Below are 26,291 nucleotides of genomic sequence, written 5' to 3' on the forward strand. Positions count from 1 at the left end.
AGGTGTTTTTTTTGTTTTTATTGTAGTGCTGGGGATTGAACCCAGGTCCTTGTACATGGGAGACAAATACTCTACCAACTGAGCTATATTCCCAGCCCAATTATTTTTATTTACCTCTAAATATTTACACATGCATCTTCTGAGAAAAAGATTATATTTAATAAAGATTTATTGAATAAATGCAAACTGTTTCTAAATAACTTTAATACCAAGGATAATACCTAAGAAAATTAATAATGCCTTTATTTATTTATTTATTTATTTTTGACAGGAGTCTTAATGTTCCAGGGTGTTTCTTATAAGTAAGATACTTTTTTTTTTTTTTTTTTTTTGTGGTGCTGGGTATCGAACCCAGGGCTTTGTGCATGCAAGGCATGAAGTAAGCTACTCTTTGAAAGGTTTTTTTGTTGTTTTTAAAAGGTAGCCCTCCTGATGATATGCTCTTGGTAATTATTTTGAGAGTCTGGACTCTGCCATGTATGTGATTGAGAGCCCAGGGAGTTCCTTGATTCCATATTCTGTTGTCTCTCATTCTTCCCTCAGCTCAGTATTACAGGTCCCTGAGCAAATACACATTAGAATAATTCTTATCAGGAGATTGTAACATTGTCAGAGTAATTTAGGACTAGCATGTGACTGTTTTAAAGTGTTAATCTGGAAATTACTTATAGTTAAATCATGGTGAAGTTTCTGATATGGTGATTTATCGTGATTATATCTAATTTGAAGCAACTGAAAACCCAACTACAAGGCTTAAACAGAGGTTTGTTTTTCTTACATAAGTTTGGAAGTAGGCAGTTGCCTTAACATTTTTAAGGGCTGTATTTTTGTGATTTGATTGGTCTTCATGGTCCTAAGAAGCTGTGTCCAGTCTTTTACCTACATTCAAGGAGGAAAGCAAAAGGACCATGCCAAGTGAGAGTTTTCTTATTAATGCTTCTAGCAAACACTTCAATGTCTTGGACCAAAACTGAATCATATGGTCACCTCTAGCAGTTTTTAATCTTTTGACCGCTATAGTGAGAAGCAAGGAGGGAATAAAGATTTAGAAATGACTTTTTGTATAGCTAATTAATGGGATCTGTCACAATTAATAAGATGTATTCGTTTAATTTCTAAATTGTGTTCATTTTGTTTATGATGTTCAGCACATAGGTGTTTTATAGTTATATAATTACATTTTACCTGAATATTGTGGAAAACAAAAGAACTGAAAACAGTAAAAATGTTTCTTTAGTTGCAAAGGTAAGCTTTTTGTAGTGTGACATGGCACTTGGCTTGCATTTTGGAACCTTGGGCAATTTATTGAACTTAGAAGCTTCTTTTTCCTCACTGTGAAATGAAATTAATAATACCTGACTTTTAGGGTAATTTTGAAATGTGAAATTTTTATAATTTATATAAAGTACCTAATGTGGTACCCACTGCATTAGAAGTGTTCCACTGGAAGATATCGTAATTGTTAGGTGGGTGTACATTGTCATAGAATGGAAGAACATAAGCTTTGTAGTGAACAGATTTGATTTATTCCTAGTTCCACTACACACTTGATGTGTGGTCTTAGGCAAATTGGTTCATCTCTGAGATGGTTTACTAATATAAACAATCTAGGGGTGATTTACTACTGAGCTACATCCTCAGCCCTTTTTATTTTTTATGATGAGATGGCATTTTACTAAGTTGCTGAGGCTAACCTCAAACTTTGTAGCCTCCTAAATTGCTGGGATTACAGTCAAGCACCACCAGGCCCAGCCTTTCACTATGGTTTTTAATTCTTAATCTTAGATATTTTATTAGTGGTTTTCATTATACATAATGGGTATCCTCAAGTCCTTTTCATACTTCCATATTTGCACTTTTTTCCTGTCTATAGCCTGTTAATCTTTATTGGCTCATATATTATTAATCACTATCGGGTGTGCTGGGGATTGATCCTAGGGCCTTGCTGGGGATTGATCCTAGGTCCTTGCACATGCTAGCGAAATGTTCCACAACTGAGCTACAAACCCAGCCTATTTTTTATTTTATAAAAAAATATTTTTTTGGTTCTGAGAATTGAGTCTAGGGCCTTGTGTATACTAAATACACACCCTTCCCCTTCCCCCATCATCTATTTTTTTTAATTTAGGCAAAATATTTTTTCAATAAAAATGTAGACATTTTTAATTTACATATTATAGTGAATCAGTATCAAGTCAAAATTCACAATTTTACACGTTCTTAACAATTCCAAACATTTTCCTCAAAATGATTGGTTTCTGTACAAGACTTAGATATCCAGTGCATGTAGTTTTTACTCAGTGTGCTACAGCATTTAGAGGTTTTGCTCCAGTATTCCCCAAGTCAAGCACAGAATCTGTCTCTTCATCAGTTTCTCCAATGACTGCAACATTGTCACTTCTTACAATATATAGCCTTAATACCACTTGTTCTACTCCCTGTGGAAAGCTATTTATGGCTTTCATCCAAAATCAAATTAATGGTCTGGTCAAAACCTTTCAGTGTTCCCACAATTATTCGCCCATCAGAAGTAATAGCAGCAAGAGTTTGGTTGATATGGTTTTCCAAGGTGGATGTCATGCTGCTTGGCCCTGAGGTTCTGGGCACTGAAGCGGTACAGGTGGCAAATGGAGCTAAAAGGGCCCGCCAGAAACAAGCCACGGATTATGCCCACCAGTGGCAACAAAACTCCACCATCTGTTTTTGAAGACTTAATTTTTTAAGAACACTTATTATTTTTATTAGAACACATTTCTTACTGGAGGTTGAAAGTTTTTAACTGTGGAGTGAGCTTTGGTCCTTGGGTGCATTGTCTAAGATTAGAGCAATCATCCTGACTAGGAAACAGAAGTACAGCAAGGCAGGATAGTAATCTGAGCAGGGATATTGGAAGGTGAGGGAAAGGCAAGAGAAAGTGAGATATAACCCAGAGAGGGGTTTGGGGGGCGGGGGGAGAGGGGCAGACCGAAATGCTCCATAGTGATTAGGCTTTGGGCTTTTGTTAAGATGCAGGTGGGAAACCTTAGAGAAGCCATTTCAGGCCTGGCACTTGTTCAGCTGTTGCCATCTCATGGGTAAGTCATAAGCCTGCACTGTGAGAAAACTGAAGGCATGTACCGGCGTATTTAAGTCACTTCGCCCTTTTTTGCCTGGCACAACTAGTGGAAGGTAATACATCAGTCAACTGACCTTTGGAGCAGCTTGTGGGCACATGCACACAATCTTGGGAGCATGATGTATACTCATAAATCTCTGAAGAAGTGTGATGGGCCCCTTTGCTGAAATGTGGGGGGAGATTGGTGGTGCTACTCAGTGGCTAAGTAGCCGGCCCACCTTCCTAAGACAGATTTCTTACATAGTCCCACCCATAAAAGGCGGGGGGGGGGGGAATTTATGTCCTTATCGGATAACATGATGGGTATCGAGTCCTCTAGGTCAGTTGCTGGTCATGGGCCCTTTTACAGCTGCCCCGCCTCTTGTTTCCCCCTTCTCTCATTCCTGCTCATCTTTAGCTGACTACCTGCACTACCAGTTTTAGGTTATCAGTGAAATGAAGTACAAAGTACAGAGAGCTCCCATATATCCCCTGTCTTCACAGGCAGCCTTTCCTACCATCAGTATCCCCCTCCGGAATGGTACTATATGAAACATGGTGAAAAAAAGAAACCAAAGTATTTCCCTATTCTTGCACAAAATACAACAGCACCTGTAGTCACCAAAATGTGAAGATTTATCTCCATCAGCAATCCATTAGTTCAGCTGTGAACACCAACTTTGTGTCATAGTTTAACATCTGGAGGTGGTGTCAGATCATAGTTTGAGCATTAATCCTACAAGACTGTACCTTCACTTAAGATCTCAGTAGCAAACCCCAGGTTGTGACCTGTGTTTCTGACTGGGTATAAATTCACATTCCCAAGACCCCCTCCTTACATTTAATTAATTTGCTAAAGCAGCTCACAGGACTTTGGGAAACACTTTACTTACCTTTACAGATTTATTATAAAGAGTATTACAAAGGATACAGATGAGCTGGCTGATGGAAGAGGTATACAGGGCAAAGTGTGTGGAAAAGGGACCTAGATCTCCCATGCCGTCTTCAGACTTGCCTCTCCAGGAACCTCCAGAAATTCTGTGAACCCTGTTTTTTTTTTTTTTTTGTGGAGATTTCATTATGTAGGTATGACTGACTAAATCATTGGCCATTGCTGTCAGTTGCCCTTTGGCCCCACTCCCTTCTCTGATGTTGAAGGATAGGGCTGAAAGTCCCAACTCTCTAATCATGCCTTGTTTTTTCTAGTGACCAGCCCCCATCTTGAAGCTATCTCATTTGCATACAAAGATACACATCATTCCAGAGATTTCAAAGGCTCTCCAAGCTGTATATCAGAAAACCATATAAATAGTTCAGAGTATTGATACCTCATTATTACCCAAAGTCTATAGTGTACATTAGGCTTCACTCTTGGTGTTATACATTCTGTGGATTTTCATGAATGTATTATACCCCACATCCACCTATCTTACTGACTAGTTCCACTGCCCTAAAAATTGTCTATGCTTCACCTATTCTTCCCTTTCTCTCCCCTAACCTCTGACAACTACTGATCCTTTTACTGTCTCCATAGTTTTGCTTTTTCCAGAATGTCATACAGTTGGAATCATACAGTATGTAGCTTTTTTGGATTGGCTTTTTCCACTTGGTAATATGCATTTAAAGTTCTTTTATACCTTTCCATGGCTTAAGAGTTCATTTCTTTTTAGCACTGAATTAAATAATCTGTTGTCTGGGCGTACCACAGTTTGTTTATCTGTTGATCTACTAAAGGACATCTTGGCTGCTTCCAAGTTTTAGCAATTAGGAATAAAATTGCTGTAAAGAGCCATGTGCAGGTTTTTGTACCATCTTCTTGTTTTTATTATTTTTTCTTATGTATCCCCAATTTAGTACATTTAAAAATTTTAATATATTTAATATGTTTAATATAGGTATATACATATTTTTAAATTATCTTTATATTTTGTTTTAAATCTGTATAATGGTATTTTCCTGTGAATATAACTTTTTCCTTTTTGCTCAGTACTGTTTAAGATTTAAACATTTATTTACAAATCTAGTTTACAACAACTGACTTGAATAATATTTCATTATAAATGCATTTATACATTTTATGCATTTCTCTATATTCATCAGCTTTTCATTACTAGATCAAAATACCAAGAGAATCGGCTTCAAAGGAGGAAAGGTTTATTTTAGTTCAGTTTCCATCCATTGTTGCTTGGCCCTGTTGCTTTGGCCCTTGGAAGATAGGCTCTTGACAGGAGCATGTGGTAGAGGAGTTCTGTTCACGTAATAATGCCTGAGAAGAGAGACAGAGACAGGAGGGGACTGGGGTTCCAAATCCCCTTCAAGGCATGCCTCTGATGAGGTAACTTCCTCCCTTTTGGCTTCACCTCTTAAAGGTTCCACCACCACTTTCTTTTCTTTTTTTTTCTTTTTCTTTTTTTAGGTAGGTAGACACAATATTCTTATTTTATTTTTATGTGGTGCTTAGGATTGAATCCAGTGCCTCACGCATGGTAGGCGAGCGCTCTACCTCTGAGCCATAATCCCAGTGTCTCCACTACCACTTTCTAATGGAGCCAACCTGGGGACTAAGCCTTTAACACACGGGCCTTTGGGTGACATTCCATATCCAAATTATTGCACTAGGTATCCTTTGAAAACTGCTAACACAACTAGTATTACTATGAACGTTGTTATATATAACCCTTATTATGCAAAGATTTTTCTGTAGTACATACCAAGGAAAGGAATTGCTGACTTGTGGCTCATATACATACTTAATTTTACTAAATATTATCAGATTGTATTCCAGAATGGTTGCCCGGATTATGCTCCCACAAATAGTGTGTTAGGGTTCCCATTTCCCTAAATACTCATCAACATTTGGTCTTATCCATCTGTTTAGCTTTGCCAATTTGATGGGTGTAATAGTTTTTTTCATTTATATTTCTGACATTGAGAATGAGAATTGAGCATCTCTTCATTTGCTTTTTAGATTTGGATTTCCCCTACATGTTAATTTATAAAAGTACATGTACACATATGACTTTGTACATGTACCCAAGTCATACATGTACATATACACAAACATGTATTTGTTAATCAATGGGATCATATGCACAATTTACATTTTTCATTTCATAATAATTTATGACCATTTCCCTATGTTTTTCTATATCACCATGTAATATATATGTATCATTCCACTTTATGGCTTTAAAGTTATTTAATATTAGTCATGGAATATTTATGTTGGTAAACTATTAATCAAGTTTACATTTTTGATGTGCCAGAGCTAAAGGGAGTAGTAGGCTCATGCTCCCTTTGTGAAACTAGTTTTTTTTTTTTTTTTTTTTAAAGAAAGAGGGAGGGAGAGGGAGAGAGAGAGAATTTTTTAACATTTTTTTTTTTTTTTAGTATTTGGCGGACACAACATCTTTGTACGTGATGCTAAGGATCGAACCCGGGCCGCACGCATGTCAGGCGAGCGGGCTACCACTTGAGCCACATCCTCAGCCCCTGTGAAACTAGTTTTTATAGCAAGTTGCAGATTGCTAAGATTAGGCTGTTTTCTCCTTGGATTCTAGGGTAGCTATTAACACCCCATTTTATAAAAAGGTATTAGCCCTTGATGTTCCAAGACGGCAGTTCAAAGACTTCCCAGTTGAGCTTTTATTTTCCTTCTTCCTTCCTGCCTTCCTTCCTTCCTTTTATTTATTTATTTTTTATTTTCCACTTTGGCAAGGCCAGGTTAGCATAGTAAAGTGAAAGAATGTACTTAGATCCACTTTTTAAAAAAAATATTGTTTAGATGTTGATGAACCTTTATTTTGTTCTTTATTTATATGCGGTGCTGGTTATCGAACACAGTGCCTTACACATGCTAGGTAAGCGCTTTACCACTGAGCCATAACCCCAGCCCTTAAATTCACTCTGATAGGCTGGTCAATTTCAGCTATATGAAACTCTAAATTAATAACTTCATTTTGTTTTTCAAAATGTTAGTAGCTTTGTATTATAAAATTAAGAATGCTCATAAAACAATTATAAAATTAAGAATGCTCATAAAACAATTAAAAATGGAAAACCAAAGCAAAAATAAAATTACTACATTCCTCCAAAGATAAATGCTATTACCATTTCATTATACACCTTTAAATGTTTTTCTAGGTTGTGGCTTGAGCCAGGTAGGACTGGCTTACCAAAGCCAACAACTAGGGAAACCCACATTGTTGGTAGCTTGGTATCAGCCATATGAGAGTAGTTATATCATGAAATTTGACAAATGCTACAAATCAGGGCTTTCTCCTCCCTACCAAACTCCTTCCTGAGCCACTTTATCAGTATGCCACTGAATAGGAATATAGATCTATTTCATATTTAATGACATCACAGAAGTCCACTGTCTGTATATAAAATTGGTTCTGTTTGGTTCTTGGACCAGCAGTATCAATAAATTATCTGATTGATCTGATGATTTCTATATGATAAATTCTAGGTATTTGTTTCATGTCTTCTGTATGATAAACACTAGGTATGTGTTAATTTTTAAAGTTTTCAGATGCATATTGCAAAACTTCTAAAAAGGCTATTACTAGTTTTCTTTCCCTGAATGGATATAGGTTTTCTATGTATAGAGGAAAACAGCTGTTAAAGTTATTTGTTAACCCATGATATCTGTCTAGCCATCCTAGAATTCAGTTCACCTGCATTTTCTTCAAATATATATATATATATATATATATATATATATATATATTTTTTTTTTTTTTTTTTCCTTAACTGTACTAGGGATTAAATCCAGAGGTGCTTCACCACTGAACTACATCCTCAGCCCTTCTTATTTCATTTTATTTTGAGTTAGGATCTCACTAAATTGCTGAGGCTGTCCTCTAACTTGCAATCTTGCTGCCTCACCCTCTCTAGTACCTGGAATTGCAGGAATGTGGTGCTATACATGTTTTTTATATTAGAAAAAAAAATACAGGGGGCTGAGGCTGTGGCTCAGTGGTAGAGCGCTTGCCTAGCATGTGTGAGGCACTGGGTTTGATTCTCAACACTGCATAGAAATACGTGAATAAAATAAAGGTCCATACATAAAAAAATATATAGTTAGGGATGTAGCTTAGTGGTATAACACTTGTATGCATAAGGCTCCTGGGTTTAGTCCATAGCACCAAACAGAAAACAAGCAAACTACAGATAACTGAGATGTTGAAACAAAAACTACAGACAACTGAGATGTTGTAACACGAGAAACCATACTTTGTCCTTAGAACACATTCAGCATCATGTGTGACTATATTTGTAAGTACCTACTTTTAATCCCTGTATGAATGATTAGATTATAATTCATTGCTTATCTCTGACATGTATCATTAAAACACCATTTTAAAAAATCTTAAGATTCATTGCAAGATTTCTTCATAATAGCCAAGATGTGGAATCAACCTAAGTGTCCATTGATAAATGAATGGATAAAAAGTGTAGAATAGTACTGGAGTTGTGGCTCAGTGATAGAGTGCTTGCCTAGCACCGGGTTCGATCCTCAGCACCACTTAAAAAACAAATACAAAATAGAGCTTAAATTCTTTTTTAAAAAATGTAGAATAAGTACACCTTGGTAATACCGGTCAGCTTTTAAAAAGAAGGAAATTCTGACATTGCAACATCATAGGTGTTAGGTAGGCTAAGTGGAAGGCATTAGGCTAAATGAAATAAGCCAGGCACAGAAAGACAAATACTTCAAGATCTCACTTATATGTGGAATCTAGAGAAGTCAAATGTTGGGGTAGGAGTGGGGAACTGGGGAGATGTCAGAAGGCAAAAATTTTCAGTTAGATGGTACGAATGAATTCTGGAGGTCTCTTATGTAGCATTGTAACTGGAGTTAATGTATATTTAAAATTGTGAAGAGTAAATCTTAAGCATTCTCATAACAAAAAATGATAAATATGTGAGGTGGTGAATGTTAATTAGCTTGATTTGACCATTTCACAATGTATACATTTATCAAAACATCACAATGTATACCGTAAATTATGTAATTTATATTTGTCAACTATACCTTAAAATTAATTAAAAAATGGTCAGATTAATTTTTTTCATTAATTAGTTTATTTTAATTAGGTATATATGACAGCAGAATGCATTTTGATTCATTGTACGCAATTACAGCACAACTGCATTTCTCTGGTTGTACACTATGTAGTGTCGCACTATATATACAGTCATATATGTACATAGGGTAATGGTGTCCATCTCATTCCATCATCTTTCTTGCCCCCATACCTTCCCTCCCCTTTGCCCCATCAGAGTTCCCCATTACGTATCAGCATCCACTTATCAGAGAGAACATTCACATTTGGTTTTTTGGTGTTGGCTTACTTCGCTTAGCATGATATTCTCCAACTCCAGCCATTTACCTGCAAATGCCATGATTTTATTCTCTTTTAATGCTGAGTAATATTCCATTGTGTACTTATACCACAATTTCTTTTTTTTATTTAAAGTACTTTTTATTTATTTATTTTTATGTAGTTTTTATTTATTTATATATGACAGCAGAATGCATTACAATGTACCACAATTTCATTATCATTCATTTATTGAAGGGCATCTAGGTTGCTTCCATGGTTTAGCTATTGTGAATTGAGCTGCTATAAACATTGGAGTGGCTGCTTTACTGTAGTATGCTGATTTTAAGTCCTTTGGGTATAGACCAAGGAGTGGGGTAGCTGGGTCAAATGGTAGTTCCATTCCAAGATTTCTTAAGGAATCTCGATACTGCTTTCCAGAGTGGTTGCACCAATTTGCAGTCCCACCAGCAATGTATGAATGTGCCTCCCCCCCGCCCCCGACATCCTCATCAACACTTACTGTTGTTTGTATTCTTGATAACTGCAATTCTGACTGATGTGAGATGAAATCTTAGAGTAGTTTTGATTTGCATTTTTCTGATTCCTAGAGATGTTGAACATTTTTTCATATATTTGTTGATCAAATGTATTTCTTCTTCTGAGAAGTATCTGTTCAGCTCCTTAGCCCATTTATTGATTGGGTTGTTTTGGTTTTTTTTGGTGTTAAGTTTTTTGAGTTCTTTATATATTCTGGAGATTAGTGCTCTGATATACAAGTGGCAAAAATTTGCTCCCCAAGTATAGGCTCTCTTTCACCTCATTGATTGTTTCTTTTGCTTTTTAGTTTGAGTCCATCCCACTTATTAATTCTTGATTTTATTTCTTCAGATTAAATTATTTTAAAAGTATCATGTATACTTGCTATGAAAGTTGTTACTGATAGTGCCAAGCTGTTAGAAGTGGGGAAAAGATCCCAGCAAGAACTTGACTCTTTTTTGGCTCACATAGACAATAAGCTGGAAGTATTTTATTTAAAAACATGTATTAGATTAGGAGCCAGAATGTATAAGTATTAGTGAAAAAGAAGGATAATTTAGGCAGGATTCCCATATTTTATTGCTTATTGACACCTAATGTTTTTTGATTTTATACTTTTGTTGAAGAGCAACTGTAAAGGCTAAAACTGGCCCATTTCCCAAACTTTATCTTTTGGCTGCCCCCCCACCCCAGTTTTTGGGACTTAAACTGTTAATTTTATGATGTCGTTAATGGGAGTCTGCCAAATTGCCAAGCTTTCAGATTTAGTCAGCCTCAGAAATCATTTGATTTAATCAGACATTGCATATTTTTACTTTCTTTTCTTTTGCATGGTACCAGGGATTGAACCTAAGGACTTGTGAATGCTAGGCATATGCTCTACCACTGAACTCCATCTGCAGCCCTTTTTTTTAAATTTTGAAGTAGGAACTTGCTGAATTGTCCCAGCTGGCCTCCCCAACTTGCAGTGTTCCTGCTTCAGACTCCTGAGTAGCTGGGATTACAGATGTGTGCTACTACACCTGGCTTTGCATATTTTTATTCTTATTAATATCTTCTAAGTTTGTTCTTGATCTGAAAAGAGATATGCTCTGAAAGAAATGATCAACATTGCAACTGAAATGATAGCCCCTCTTATGACTCTGTGTGTGTGTGTGTGGCGGGGTGGCATGGCTGAGGATTAAACCTAGAGCAGAGTGCATGCTAGGCAAGTACTCTATTCTTGAGTACACTCCAGCCCTAAAATGACTTGACTTATATTTCACTATAGTGTGGTAGCTTGGATATCTAGCCTTAATTTCTTTTAAATATTTATTTATTTTTAGTTGGACACAATACTTCACTCATTTATTTTTATGTGGTGCTGAAGATCGAACCCAGGGTCTCGCACATGTGAGGCAAGCGCTCTACCACTGAGCCACAACCCCAGCCCCTTAATTTCTTTTCTCAGTTTTCTTATCTGCAAAATTGGCTGCTGATGCTCATTTCACAAGATTATTATTTTTAAAAAATATTTTTTTAGATGTTGATGGATCTTTATTTTATTAATTTATTTATATGTGGTGCTGAGAATCAAACCCAGGGCCTCACACATGCTAGGCAAGTGCTCTACCACTGAGCCACAACTCCAGTCCCTTACAAGATTACTATCAGGATTAAATGCAATATGATCCATACATAGCACAATTCACATAGCACTTAGTAATTCATAGATTCCTTTTAACTTCTTAATATAAGTGAATTTCACAGTGTATTTCTCCTTTAATATTTCCTTTCCTTACATCAGCAGTTGTTAGTCTTATCTGCTCTTTAGAATCTGATTTAAGCAATGATCCCTATTCTCAAAAAAAGGAATGTTTATTCAACTTTGTCTATTATTTTAGGACTGCATAGATCCCCTGAAGCTCATCTGTGTACCAGGTTAAGCACCTTTGTTGAACCTCTTCCTTTTGGCAGACTTAATAAGTTTTCTGGCTTGAGTTGTTACTTCAGTATAGATGGCTTCTAAGTCTGGTTTTTGCACTTTTGAACTTAGACCTGCCACTATTTATGTAACCAATTTAATAGGTAAATAGAAAAAAAAGTCACAAAATTTAATTATTGATATTGTAGGCCCAATAAATATGACACTGTGGCTAGACCCACAGATCTTTACTCATAGGAAACTATCGCTAATAAAGTTAAATCAGGTTAGCTGTTAACCAAGGCACAACTGTCTAATTTCCTGAAATATCCATTGAAGCTATCTTGTGAACTCACAAAAAGATTTTCTTTTGGTCATAAATTTTAGCTAGAAAATTAGCTTCCAAGAGGCCCTCAACTATAGTAGTGTCTTTCAGATTATAGGCTACTCCAAAATGTAATCCCCAAAATTGGCTATTTCACTTTCTAGTATTATGAATTTCATTGTCAAATATTATTATGGATACTATTGAAGGACTTTTGCCTTCACTTTTTCCACTCATTCTTCTCTCCACAGTTTTAATTAGCACTCTTAGAGATACAGGTAACAAAAACCCAGTTTAAGGAAAAAAAAATTATTGGCTTAAGGAATTGAATAATCAAAGTTAAATCTCATTCAGATTATTTGAGCCAATCTATTTTAAGAGCTTAAATGACTTTCAGGGACTCTTACTTTTTTTTTTCCCCCTTTGGTACCAAGATTAAACTCAGGGGCACTTAAACACTGACCCACATTCCCAGCCTTTTTTTTTTTTTTGTATTTTTTATTTAGAGACAGGGTCTCACTGAGTTGCATAGCATCTTGCTAAGTTGCTTTGAACTCACGATCCTCCTGCCTCGGCCTCCAGAGCCACTGGGATTATAGGTGACCAGTGACTCTTAACTTTTTTATGCCTTACTTTTCAGCTTTGTTTTTCTCTGCCTCTTGTCCTTCCTTCCACTCCTAAAGCAGGAAAATAAAACCAAGTCTGGGAGAGTTTTAAAAAGTAATCCAGGTAGTGTCTCTAAAAGTTGAAGTAAAATTTGAATGTATATGTTCTACAAGTGTTTGTGCAATAGTACCTATTCTAAGTATTTAGAGGCTAGAAATGCTTAAGACCTAGTTTTTGTCCTCAAGGAGTTCAGTCTTATGAAGAAAACAGTAGGATAATGACTCCTATAACAAAAATAGATAAAGAGTGATTTGGGGAACAGTGGAGGGAACGTTTGACTTTGCTTTGGAGGATTAGGGAAGCCTTCAAAGAAGAATGGGATCTTTGATGTTTAAATAGATAACATTTTAAAAATTCCTTTGATAAACAAAATTTCATTCTACTTTTATACTTAATGAAATTTCAACATAATTAATGTTTCTGAAAGTAAATCAAAGCAATGAAAACTTTAGATTTCTTTTTTCAAACTACATTTGCCCTCTATTCCAGTTTTTTTTTTTTTTTTTTTTGTGGGGGGAGCTAGTGCTGAGAATAGAACCCAGGAGCTTCATGCCCACTGCATACTAGGCAAGCTCTCTACTACTGAGCCAATCCCAATCCTTATTCCAGGATTCTAGTGTGTTCTTGTTTTAGCACTTCAGAATTTTAAAAGCTACGTTGTATATCATAGTTTGGATATATCAATTTATTCAACTAGTCCTCATTTTATATATTTAAGCTTACAATTTTTAGTATTATAAATGGTGCCACAATTAATGTTCTTTTGCAGTGAGCTTTTTGTATTTGTATTAAGCCCTTAGTATAGTTTCAAGAAATAAAATATTTGACCAAATATTTCTATGCAGATTTATGCTTATTTAGTCATCTGTCATTATCCTCTACCCCTTTTTCTTGAGTGGTAGTTGCATGTCATTTTTTATAATATGGATTACATTATAGTTTTTTAGTACATGTATTTCATTTTTCATTTTTCTTGATAAGTAGATAAAATGTAGGTTAAATTTATGATGGTCTTTTAGCATATAAGCATACAGAATAATGTATTACACATAACCTGCATGTCTATGGAAGTGTGGCTTAAGGTAGTAAGGAAAGGAAAAATGCCAGTGGCAATAAAGAGAAACATTATTGTCTCATTTTAAACAATGACTATTTAGTCATTTCATTTTACTCATTTACTTCATGTGTTTATTTCCCTGTCAATGACATAAGCTTTTGCCCCCTCTATATAATGAAAAGGGAAGATAAGTATAAAATAGAACCAGTGACATTATGTGACATATATGAAGACAAGAAAAAAGCCTTTTTGAATTTCACTCCCCTTTCAAACAAGTTTATAGGGGTATTAATCTTGCCTCTGCTGAAAGTTTTTTTTTGGGGGGCACTGTGGATTGAATCCAAGGGTGCTTTACCACTGAACTATACACCCAGCCCTTTTAAAAAAATATCTTTATTTTGCTTATTTATTTTTATGTGGTACTAAGGATCAAACACAGTGCCTCACATGTGTGAGGCAAGCGCTCTGCCGCTGAGCTACAATCACAGCACCCCCAACCCTTTTTATTTATATTTTTTTAATTTTGAGGCAGGGTCTCGCTAAGTTGCTTTAGGGCCTTGCTAAACTGCTGAGAATGAACTTGAATTTACTATCGTTCGGACTCAGCTCCCTGAGTTGCTGGGATTATAAGCAGGCACCACTGTTCTGGACTGTAGAAACTTTTTATGTATGAAATAAATTAGCTGGTTGAATGTATATCCGTCATCTCTTCTTTCATATTTGATTTACAAATGATTAAAAATGTAAAACTGAGTTTTCAGACTTGCGGTAGAGAAACTACACTGATGCTTAAAAGGAAAAATGACAATTCTGTACAAATAGTTTATTCTAATAAATGTCCACCAAATTTGTTTTCTGGTATAATACAGTCATTGAAAGTTTTAAGTTAGTCCCGAGTTTTTAAAAAAGATATCCTCACAAGGAAGTTTTTTTTGTTTTGTTTTGTTTTTTAATAAGGAACAGTTTTTCCTGAATTTTAGTTTTAGGGATAAGGCTTTTACCTGTTAGAATTCTCAACAAAGCACCTGATAGTCTTTTTATCTTTCCCTGACATGTTAACAATTTCAGTGATTAGAATTAGGGCTAAGTGCTTACCAAATTCTCAGCAAAATCTTTGTGGGTTGTAAATACTGAAGGCCTGTAAAATCTTAAAACTTAACTATATAGAACAAATTTTGAATTGTAGTTTACTTACTTCTTTGGTGTTCTGTTGAATTTCCTGGTAGTATTCAGTTAAGACTAAGGGATTTTGTTCTGGAGATCAGGCAGTCTAAGGGAGAGTTATTCAAAATCTTTTCTTTGTGGTATGTGCTTACCAGGCACAGGAGCCACTGTATTCCAGTAAGAGAACCTATTGCCAAAACACCCACTAGAGCAGAAAACTGACCTACTTAATGCTGACAAGTTTAAAAAAAAAAAAATCCATGGAATTGTAGCAACATTGAATCAACTTCTTCCTTCTCTGGTGGTAGATGGGGTGAGAGTTGAAAAGAAGATGATAAAAGAATGCTGAACTGCTGCAGGGGATTAAGTAATACAGCAAATGAATATTTAATTACCTGCAATTGATTTGATTAAAAGATATTCATTTGGTGCAACTTGAAGACCTCTAAAATGTGGTTCTTTTTTTTTTTTTTTTTTTTGTACTGGGGATTGAACCCAGAGGCACTTTACCACTGAGGTACATACCTCTGTCCTTTTTATTTTTTGAGACAGAGGCTCACTTAGATCCTGAGGCTGGACTTAAACTTGCAATCCTCCGGCCTCAGTCTCCCAAGTAGCTGGGATTACAGGCTAGCAGTTCTTGTTAAATCACTTTTTGACTTAAAAAAAAATTATACATGCACACATATATAAAAATATATAATATATATCTGGAATATATTTACATATACATATGTATACAGATAAATATATATATGTACAAATTATGTATGTATCTCTATCATAGGCATTCCTAGAACTTTCATGGCATTTATCTGGAAAAGCTACTAATTAAGGTTGTCAATCAGCATTTCATGAACAGTTTTCTATTGCAGGATGTACCAACTTTATTTTTAAATAACCTTTCAGTTCATTATTTTATCAATGCACTGTACTTCAGATTTATATATATTACAGCCAAAAGAAATGGTTGGAATGCTTGTACCAAGAGATGGTTGGTCTTACCTTTATCAAACTCATTATTTCCACTGTTGTCCAACTAATTTTTTACTACTCTCAACATCACTAGCATCTAAGTTTTAGAACTGTGCTATTAAATACAGAAGTCACTAGCCTTGTGTGTTAATTAATTAAAATAGAATAAAATTAAAACTCTAGTTTCTCAAACTATCCATAAGCACTAGATTTGCTTGCTTGTTAGTGGCAACCATGTTGGACAAACAAATATAAAAAATTTCCATTGCTGAAGAAAGTTCTCTTGGATAGGATTGTTTTTAAAGCTGCTCCATTGTATCATACTTTACATGTTTTTCAATTTTGGCTCTGTTGACACTTGGGCCACATAATTCTGTGTTGTAGAAGGTTGTCCTTATAGGATATTTAGCAACATTCCTGTTCTCTGCTCATTAGGTAGTAAATCCCGCCTACTCAAACTAAAAAATGTCTGTAGACATTGCCATAGCCTTCTGTTACTATAACAAATACCTGAGATAATTAACATAAAAAGAAAAAAAGTGTATTTTGTTCACAGTTTTGAAGATTTTAGTCCATGATTAGTTGGCCCCATTGCTTTGGGTCTGTAGTGAGGCACTACATCATGGTAGCAGCATATGGCAAACTGCCCACTTTTTGCCTGGGAAGTGAAAAAGAGAGGAAGAAAAAGGGGCAAGGGACCCATCCCTTTCAAGGGTATGTCCCCGTGACCTGAAGACCTCTCATAAAGCCCCACCTCTTAAAGTTCCATAGCCTTGGGCTGGGAATGTAGCTTAGTGGTAGTGGGGTTTGATCTTCAGTACCTTGGGTGGGGTGGGGGGAGAGAGAGATTTTGGAACAAGCTTTAACATATGGGTCTTTTTAAAAATATTTTTATTAGTTGTTAATGAACCTTTTTATTTTATTTACTTATTTATATATGGTACTGAGAATTGAACCCAGTGCCCCACACATGCTAGCAAGCTCTCTACCCTCTCTACCACTAAGCCACAACCCTAGCCTAACATATGAATCTTTTGGGGACAATTAAGATCCAAACTATAGTAGCCAGTTATCCTAGGGGAGCAAAATTAACTCTGCTTGAAAACCACTAATCTACTTATACTTATAGTTTTGTATCAGCTTTTGCTGCATAAAAAGTTTAGTGGCTTAAGTAAGTTATTTAATAGTTCGTAGTTGGTGTTCTGGTAGTTTTGTCTTAAGCTACGCTGATCTCTTTGGTCTGCTGGGGACCATAGATGGGCCAAATGATACAGAATATAGCCTTACTCATGTGTTTTTTGGTTGGCAGGTTTTTGACCCATTTAGGAGTTGGAGAGTTTCTTCTCTATGTAGGCTAACAGGAAATTTCATTCATCTGGTGGTTTTAGAATTCTAAAAGTAGCAAGAGAGGACAAATCCCAGTGTGCAAATGCTTTTCAAGTCCCTGCTCTTTTCTGATATTCCACTGGTCATAGAAAATCACATGGCCAAACTCAAATTCAGGAAATAGAAATATAGATTCCATCTCTTGATAGGAAGAAAATAAAGTCACATTGTAAAGGGTTGTGAATAAGGAACAGAAGGAATTATTGTATCCAATTTGCACATAATCTAATGTGCAAAGGGCTCTGGAGACCTTACAGCCCTTTCATGACAATTATCATTCCCTCTTCTTTGCTTTGTGTTCATTGTTGTAATTTTAAATAATCCATAGTTATTTAATTTTACCCACATTTCTCCTTTCTGGTGTTTTTGGTTCTTTTCTGTTTTACTTCTATGTATGATTCTTTGGTTTCTTTATAGACAGCTCCTTTCTTTTAATGTGAGTCTGTTGATAGTGAATGTTCTGTTTTGTCTGAAAGCATTCTTTGTCAGTCTTGATTTTGGAAGGATATTTTCACTGGACTTAGAATTCCATGTTGGCAGTTGTTTTCTTTCAGCATTTTAAATACATCATTCTATATATTGTAACTTTACTGTTTTTGTTAGGGAAGCAATTTATTTTGTTTCCAGTAATGCACCTAGGTGTTTTCTTTATTTAAGATGGTTGAGGTTCATAACTTGATATTAGTCTTCTGTCAAGTTTGGAACATCTCTTCTGATATTGTTTCTTTTTCAAGCTTTCACACATTTTCTTCTGAGATTCTAGGTAAGTGCTTTACCTCTGAGCACTTCTGGAATTTTCTGAGTCCCATATGTCTATCATGCCCTTTGCTCTATTTTTCCCATGCATCATCTGGATATTTACTACTGATTTTTCTTGTTGATCTAATGTCCAATCTGTTAAAAGCATCTGTTATATTGCTATTTTATTTTAGTTCTGGAATTTCAATTTATTTCTGTTTGTTTTATAGATACTAGTTCTTGCATATGAGATATGATAGAAGCTCTTGATGTTGATATTGTTTAGAGATGATTTAATTCTCTTCTGATGATAGTTTAAAGTAGGAGCAGATGACTTTGAGCCAATACAGGCTTGAGATGACTTGAGGCTTTGTTTTAGGCTTCATAGGGGCTGGTTTACATTCAGTTTCCACTTACTTCTAGAGTGTTGTCTTTCAGAGGTATCAAATGGAATCCTGGAGTGTTTTGCCAGTTCCTCTATTTCTCGGCAAGCCCTGAACTCTTAATTTTTTCTTTTCTAGTACTGTGAGACAACCAAAGTTCTACCTACTTTTTTTTTTTTTTTTTTTTTGCCTTAAAATAGGCACTTTGTTGGTTCTTGGCCTCTTGCCTCCACACAGGTTAGGATTCAGTAAGTTCCCAGTATAGGATGTCCACACTTGCTTTTCTGTTATTGCCTTTTTTTCTGGAAGTTTTAGCCCTTCAAATCCTGCCTGTATTGGTAGCTCTGAACTCCAATTTCTGTCTTTGCAGCCCCATGAGATTGCCAGAAGTTCTTGTCTGCAGCTAGTTGTTCCAGGAGGAAAAAGTAGTGAAGAATGTCAGGATTAATCCTGTGTTTCCCTTTTCTGTGGTATTTTGGCCTCTTGCGTTTCAGTTGTTTTTTTTTGTTTGTTTGTTTTTAGAATTTTTCTTTTCAGTTGTTTTTTTTTGTTTGTTTGTTTTTAGAATTTTTCTTACTAGAAGAATTGATCTGATAAAACTATTCCATAATAACTGGAAATGAATTTTCCACGTTACTAATGATTTATTGATTAAACATTATTATCAATTTCTAATAGAATAATATAAACAATTTCAAGCATGAATTAATCATTAACTTGGTATGTGAACATCCTGCTCTCATGCAACTGAGCTAATCCCCAGCCCTTCTGGAATTTTCTGAGTCCCCATGCTCATTGACAGACATATTCTTGTGAGCAAAAAGGTATTAAATATACACTTTATTTATTTAAAATTTCATAAAGAAGCACAGTATGTTAGGAGCTTATTAGAGATCCTGACTTAGTTGAAGTGGGGAGGTGATCAAAGACAACTACTTTGAAAAAATATATTTAAGCAGAACTCTGAAGGATATATAGGAATTAATTTAAAGAAAAGAAAGGGGTTGTTAGAACTGTGGATTGGAGACCTTAAGATGAAAAGAAGCATGTTAAGTTTAAGGCATCAAAGAAAGCTGGTATGGGACTGGGGATATAGCTTAGTTGGTAGAGTGCCTGTCTCGTGTGCACAAGACCCTGGGTTCAATCCCCAGCACCACACACACACACACACAAAAAAAAAAAAAAAAAAGAAAAAGGCTGGTATGGTTGATCTGATAGGCAAAGGCTAAATCATGCCAAGTTTTTATAAGGCATATTAAGGATTTTCTTCTTTTTCTGATTTAATTCACTTTTTACATTTCCTCAGCCCAAGACAAAAGTTATTTATTTATCTAGTTATTTATTCTATAAAATTAGGTACCTTTTGTAGATGAGGTTTTAAATTAAATACTGAAATTGATTAAGGACAGTGTAGAACTTGGACAAACCTGAGTTTAAATATTAGTCTACTTAGTAGCTGTATAACTTTGGATTAGTTAATCTCTCTGAACCTGAATTTTTCATTGGTTAAATACTAATAATAGAAGTGGTATTAAAAGGATTCAATGAACTAATTGTAAACATGCTCACTAAATGGTAGCTCTCATTACTTTAATTATCGAACTATATATAAGCCGTAAAACCAGATTCTCAAGATGCCAAAATTTAATGGAATCATAGTATATACCAATAGTTATACCATTGTTTTTACCATTTACTATAATGTATTATAAGAAGTAGAAATAGTGGTGATTCAGAGGGAAGAGATACTACATTCAGACTTGGGGATTAGGACTGCAGTTTCTCTATCCATAATTGGGATGCCATACCCATGAAGGGTTTGTTCACTGAAGTATCCCAAGCACCTAGAACAGTACTTGGCATAGCAGAGACACTCAATAAATATTTGGTGAATGAATAAAACTTTTGGCTGAAGCCTGAATAATATACCAATAGTACAGCAATTTTTTTGTTGTTGTTGTTGTTTGTTTTTGACTTTCCCAGTCCTGGAGATCAGACTCAGGGCCTTGCTCTTGTCTGCTAGGCAAGCACTCTGTTACTCCCAACCACAGGAGCTTTGGTTGAAGATTGGGAACTGGAATTCTACCCACTGGTTCCTGCCCTCTTTGACTTGGTGGCATCTCTTTTAAGGAACACAATTTGAAAATTATAAGTAATGATCTATGAGATTACTAGAATATGGTTCACCCATTTCATTTTATCTTTCTTTTAGTAATTCCTAGAAAACATCTGGGTCTGGGTGGGATGGTCATGGATGCATGTAATGGCTACAACAAGGCTCATTTATTCCTATAGGAAGTAGACTTACTAAACTTTACAGCTCTATGTAACCTCTGTAATTGCATTTAATTTTTCTCTGTAAGAGAGAAAACCTTGGAAGCAATATGTACGACATAAGTTCAGAATTATCAGAGAACCTTGCCATACTTAATGCTTCAGATACTTATTAAAAAATGAAACCAGAAAATAAAATCAATAAAAAGGGGATTAACCCTAAAATAAAATAGAACAAATAAACCTAACTGTATTTCAGATAATAACATAGTCACAGTGAAGTATGAAAACAAATAATATTTGACCACAGTGTATGCTCAAGATCAAGATAAACAGAACTACAAACAAATAATGAACCCTAGATTATAGGCTGGCTTTTTGGTAGTGGTTTTATATTATGAATTTTGAAAATATTTTATGGAAATTGTAGAATTGAACAAATGAGTAAGTGGATCCCTGGATGTTGGATTTGAATCGGAGGTTGTAAATTAATGGTTGTTTATCTATTTATATAAAGATAGATAAATATACACATATGGGTGGGTACATTTACATCTTTTTCTCATGTAGACATAAGTATGTATGCACACGTGTGTTCCTTCATATGCATATATGCATGTTATGTATGTGTATCACAGCTTTATTTGACAAAAGAGCCTAGAAGCAATTACTTTCCTTGTAGCAATGAACACACTGAACACCCCTATCTTAGTTTCTCAGTCATTCTCCACTAAAAGGAAACCAGAGCTCCTTAGAGAAGTAAGTCAGGGAAAATACAACATGAATCTGGAAAATTTTAATTGCATCAGAAAGTTAACAATAGTAAAGAATGATGAGGACATGTCAAAAGGAACAGGAGTCAGTTTGGAGATGCTTACACTGGCCAAATAGGTAATGATAAATACAGATATAACCCATTGAAAAACTAAGAGTCCATGGGTCTGTATAAATATAAGTAAATAAATGAATGTTGAAGTTGGGGAAAATCAAAGTTATTCCTTAAAATTACAAACATAATTGTTTGAGTTAGAAAATGACCATGTGGAAACAATTATGTTATTTTGGCTTATACAAAACTTATTGTGGGTACCAAAACTTTTGGGTGATAGTTTGATGAGGAACATCAAATGACCTTTAGAGCTATTTATTTCCTCATATGATATTCATATGATATCAAGATAATTCCTTTTAAAATATTTACTCATTACAAAGAGAAAAACAGTAACTTTACAGGGGAGAAACAGCAAATGTCACCTTAATCAAATGATCAGAGATCGCTGATAATAGAACCAACAAGCAACTTGCAGCTTCTCATATGAGATAGAGTGAGAATAGGACATCACTTTCTGATAGCCTGAATTTAAACATGAAAAACTATCAGATAAACATAAATTGAGGGATTATTTACAAAATAACTGGTCTACACTCTTGAAAAACATAGGTCTTAAGAGATTTATAGAAAGACTGAGGAATTGTTCAACAAGATAGAATTTTTGTCCCTTTTGTTTTATGGTACTGGGAATTGAACCTAGAGCCTACCGCATACTCTTGGCAAGTTGTCTACCACTGAGCTATATTCCCGCCCTTTTATTTTATTCCAAAGCAGGCTCTCACTAAGTTGCCCATGCTGCCTCAGCCTCCTGAGCATCTGGGATTACAGGTGCACACCCCCACACCCTCATGTGAGATCTGACAATTATATACAATGCTTGATGATAAATTAGATTCTGTATTAGGGAAATAAATAGCTCTAAAGGTCATTTTTGAGGCAACTGTTGACATTCAAATATGGAATATAAATACATAATAGAAAATTTAATGTGTTACCTAAGCAAATGTCCTTGTTCCTGGGAAAATATAAGGAAATATATAGGGCAGTTCATTCTCATGGTTAAAAAAAAAATGTGTGAGAGACAATGGTTAAGCAAGTGGGGCAAAATGTAAGTACCGTATTTCACTGCATAATTGTTGCAATTTTTGGGGCAGATTTTTTTGCTTAAAACGTTTTTTTCTTTGCAAGATTAGGAAGCATGTGTACTCATACATATACCATAATGCAGTCTGACAATTATGTGATGAAATACTATTAATACTTGGAAATTTTCTTTAGGCTTTAAGTTATGTAATGATAAAATTTACTTACACGCTTTTTAATTTAAATATTTTTTTCATATATCCAAATTATAATTGAACCAATTTGAAATTGTTAGTTGTATGTATAATTTATTTAAAAAGGACAAAAAAGTATTCTCATCATTTAGAGAAAGTAATGAAGGAAATATTGATCATGCAGAAAAATTCCAGATTGTTAATGTAAGAGCAGTACATTTTTTTGTCTGTTTTTCTATCATCGCCTATTCACCCCAAGCACCTTGTATTCTATATTCATCTGCCCTTAATGTTATAAAATAGGTATTTCAAGGACTTCTTAAATATTGATTTAATTAATAAATTTTCTTAGAAAAGGATGCTTCATAAAAATTAGATGGCTTTTTTTTCCCAGACACGTAATGAATTTTAAAAGAAAATTTGAAGGCCATTTTTGCTATAAGATAATATTTTGGAAGTAGGCTTTCTTTCATTATTAATATATCAGCTACAGTGAACACAACACAGTGACATTTTTATAAGATTTATTATACCGGTGATGTTTGTTTGTTTTGTGGTATTGGGGATTTGACCCAGGGCTTGATGCATGTGATAAGCAGTGTGTCACTGAGCTATATCCACAACCCAAACTGATGACATTTATGAAATTTCAACTTGATAATAGTATTGATGAACTGTTTAACAACATTATCCTATAGAATTTTTATAAAATAGTATTCCAAGACATACCTAGCCTTATCACAGATATATTAATGCCAAATGCAGGTGTGATCATGGGCTGAGGTGCTGTGTGGCTCAGTGGTGAAGCATGTGCTTAACATGTGTAAGACATTTGGATTTGATCCCGAGCAACATACGTACATACATACCTACACACACCAATGCAAGTAATATAGAAACATGGCTATTTATTTGATTGAGACACTAAAGGTAGCAATATTAGCTATTTAATTTTTTATTAGTAAAATATCAGGTATAAATGAACACAATCACTCTTCTTTAGTAATGATAGTTCTAGAACAATACTACTTACTCTTCAAATATTTGAGTGCTTTTTGTGTGCAAAACAATACTACTTACTCTTCAAATATTTGAGTGCTTTTTGTGTGCAAAACTTGTTTGTGTGGTAGGAGGGATGAAGATGAAAGTTCAACTGTGTTCTCTTTCTTCAAGAAGGCAATTAAAGATAACCCCAATACAACACCTATATTAAGTGACATAGGTGAAATATTGTTGAAACAGCAGGCAGTATAGAGGAGGTGGCATTTGAATATGACTTTGAACAAGAGGATTCGAATAGGGGAGAGTTGGCCCCCCAAAAAATCTTATACCTATATAGGAAAAAGGCGGTGTATAAGGGACTACTAGTAGTATAACTTTACCTTGACTATGTAGGAGGAAGGGAATATTTTGGATCAGCATATATTCTATGCCAGTTGCTATACATTTAGTTTCTTAATTAAACATCACAACTTTATGATCCAAGCTTCTCTCTCTCTCTCTCTCTCTCTCTCTCTCTCTCTTTCTCTCTCTCTCTCTGAGACCTAGGTCTCTCTAGGATTTAACCCAGGGACTATGCATGCTAGGAAAGCCCTCTATCACTGAGCTACAGCTCCAGTCCCATCCTTTCATATTTTCATTAGTGCATTATAGTTTTACATAATATTGGGGTTCATTTTGACATAATTGTTCAAGCATGGAATATAATTTGCTCCAATTGAGTTTCCAGTACTTCCCCTTCCCTCTTTTCCTTCCACCCTCTATTCCCTTTCCTCAATTCTGTTGGTCTTCCTTCTATTTATAGCTTTTTTTAAAAAAATAGTGCTTTATAGATGTACATAAAGGTGAAATTCACTGTGGTATATTGGTAGTTTGGACAATTTCATTTTACCTTTCCTCCCATTTCCCATCCCTCCTCCCTCCCCTTCAATTCCCTTCCTCTTCTCCACTGATTTCTCTCTTCTATTTTCGTAGGATTCCCCCTCATACATTTTTTATTTTTTATTTTGGTCTAGCTTCCATTCCACCTAGGAGAAAAAAAATTCAACCCTAGACTTTCTGAGTTTGGCTTATTTCATTTAGCATCATGATCTCCGATTCTATCCATTTACCGTCAAGTGCCATAATTTCATTCTTCTTAATGGCTAGATAAAATTCCGTGTGTCACATTTTCTTTTTCCATTCATCTGTTGACAGGTATCTAGGCTAATTTCATAACTTGGTTATTGTGAATTGCATTTCTGTAAACATTGATGTGGGCATTTCATCAGAGTATGCTGATTTTAGTTCTTTAGGTAAATACTGAGGAGTGGGATAGCTGGGTCATATGGTAGTTCCATTCCTAGTTTTTTTGGGAAATCCCCATATTGCTTCCCAGAGTGGTTTTACTGATTTGCAGTCCCACCAACAATGTATGCATGTATCTTTCCCCCCACAGATAGTCTCACTCAGTTCCTCAGTCTGGCTTCAAACTTGGGATCCTCCTGCCTCAGCCTCTAAGTAGCTGGGATTACAGGTGTACAGGTGTACACCACCGAACATATTTATTATTTTTTTTTCTGAAGAGTTGAGACTCCTAAGTAACTTGTCTAATGTCATCTACTGTTGAAAGTGGATTTGGGTGTGTGTGGGAGGTTTGTGTGAGTGTGTGTGTGCACATGTGTGCATCCTGCTGAGAATCAAACTAAGGTCCTTGTTTATGCAACACAAGTGCTCTACCATTGAGACACATCCCCAGCCTGAAACTGGAATTTTAATTCAGATTCATCTTTTTTTTTTTTTTTTTTTAGAATTTTTTTTTTTAATATTTATTTTTTAGTATTTGGCGGACACAACATCTTTGTCTGTATGTGGTGCTGAGGATCGAACCCGGGCTGCACACATGCCAGGCGAGTGCGCTACCACTTGAGCCACATCCCCAGCCCCCAGATTCATCTTAATATTATGCTGTCAGCTTTTATCAAGGATTGATTTAAAAACTACTTTTAAACAGCCAGGTATAGTGGCACATCCTGTAATCTCAGTGGCTCGGGAGGCTGATACAGGAGCATTGAAAGTTCAAAGCCAGCCTCAGCATCAGCGAGGGGCTAAGCAACTCAGTGAGAACCTATCTCTAAATAAAATAAAAAATAGGGCTGAGGATGTGGCTCAGTGGTCAAGTTTTCCTAAATTCAATCCCCGGTACCCAAAACAAACAAACAAACTACTTTTAAACAATGAGAATGTGTCCAACATGAAATTTAGCTCTAAGAATTAAGACAAATCTGACTTCACCTTCAAAAGAGGAATTCAGTGAGAATGTATATAAATTATATGAGCAATAACGTGGATCAATCTCATAAACATAAC

The 26,291-nt window shown here is 35.3% G+C and overlaps 1 protein-coding gene and 1 pseudogene across 11 annotated transcripts in view; one reads left to right on the forward strand and one right to left on the reverse strand.

Annotated features, from left to right (window-relative positions):
• Numb (NUMB endocytic adaptor protein) overlaps positions 1-26,291 on the forward strand; it is a 161,709-nt gene that overhangs the window by 48,073 nt on the left and 87,345 nt on the right. The gene's annotated exons all lie outside the window — the stretch shown is intronic.
• On the reverse strand, positions 2,298-2,580 carry LOC143393696 (U6 snRNA-associated Sm-like protein LSm8 pseudogene; annotated as a pseudogene).

The sequence above is a fragment of the Callospermophilus lateralis genome, chromosome 3 (genome assembly GCF_048772815.1).
Source record: "Callospermophilus lateralis isolate mCalLat2 chromosome 3, mCalLat2.hap1, whole genome shotgun sequence".
Taxonomy (NCBI): Eukaryota; Metazoa; Chordata; class Mammalia; order Rodentia; family Sciuridae; genus Callospermophilus; species Callospermophilus lateralis.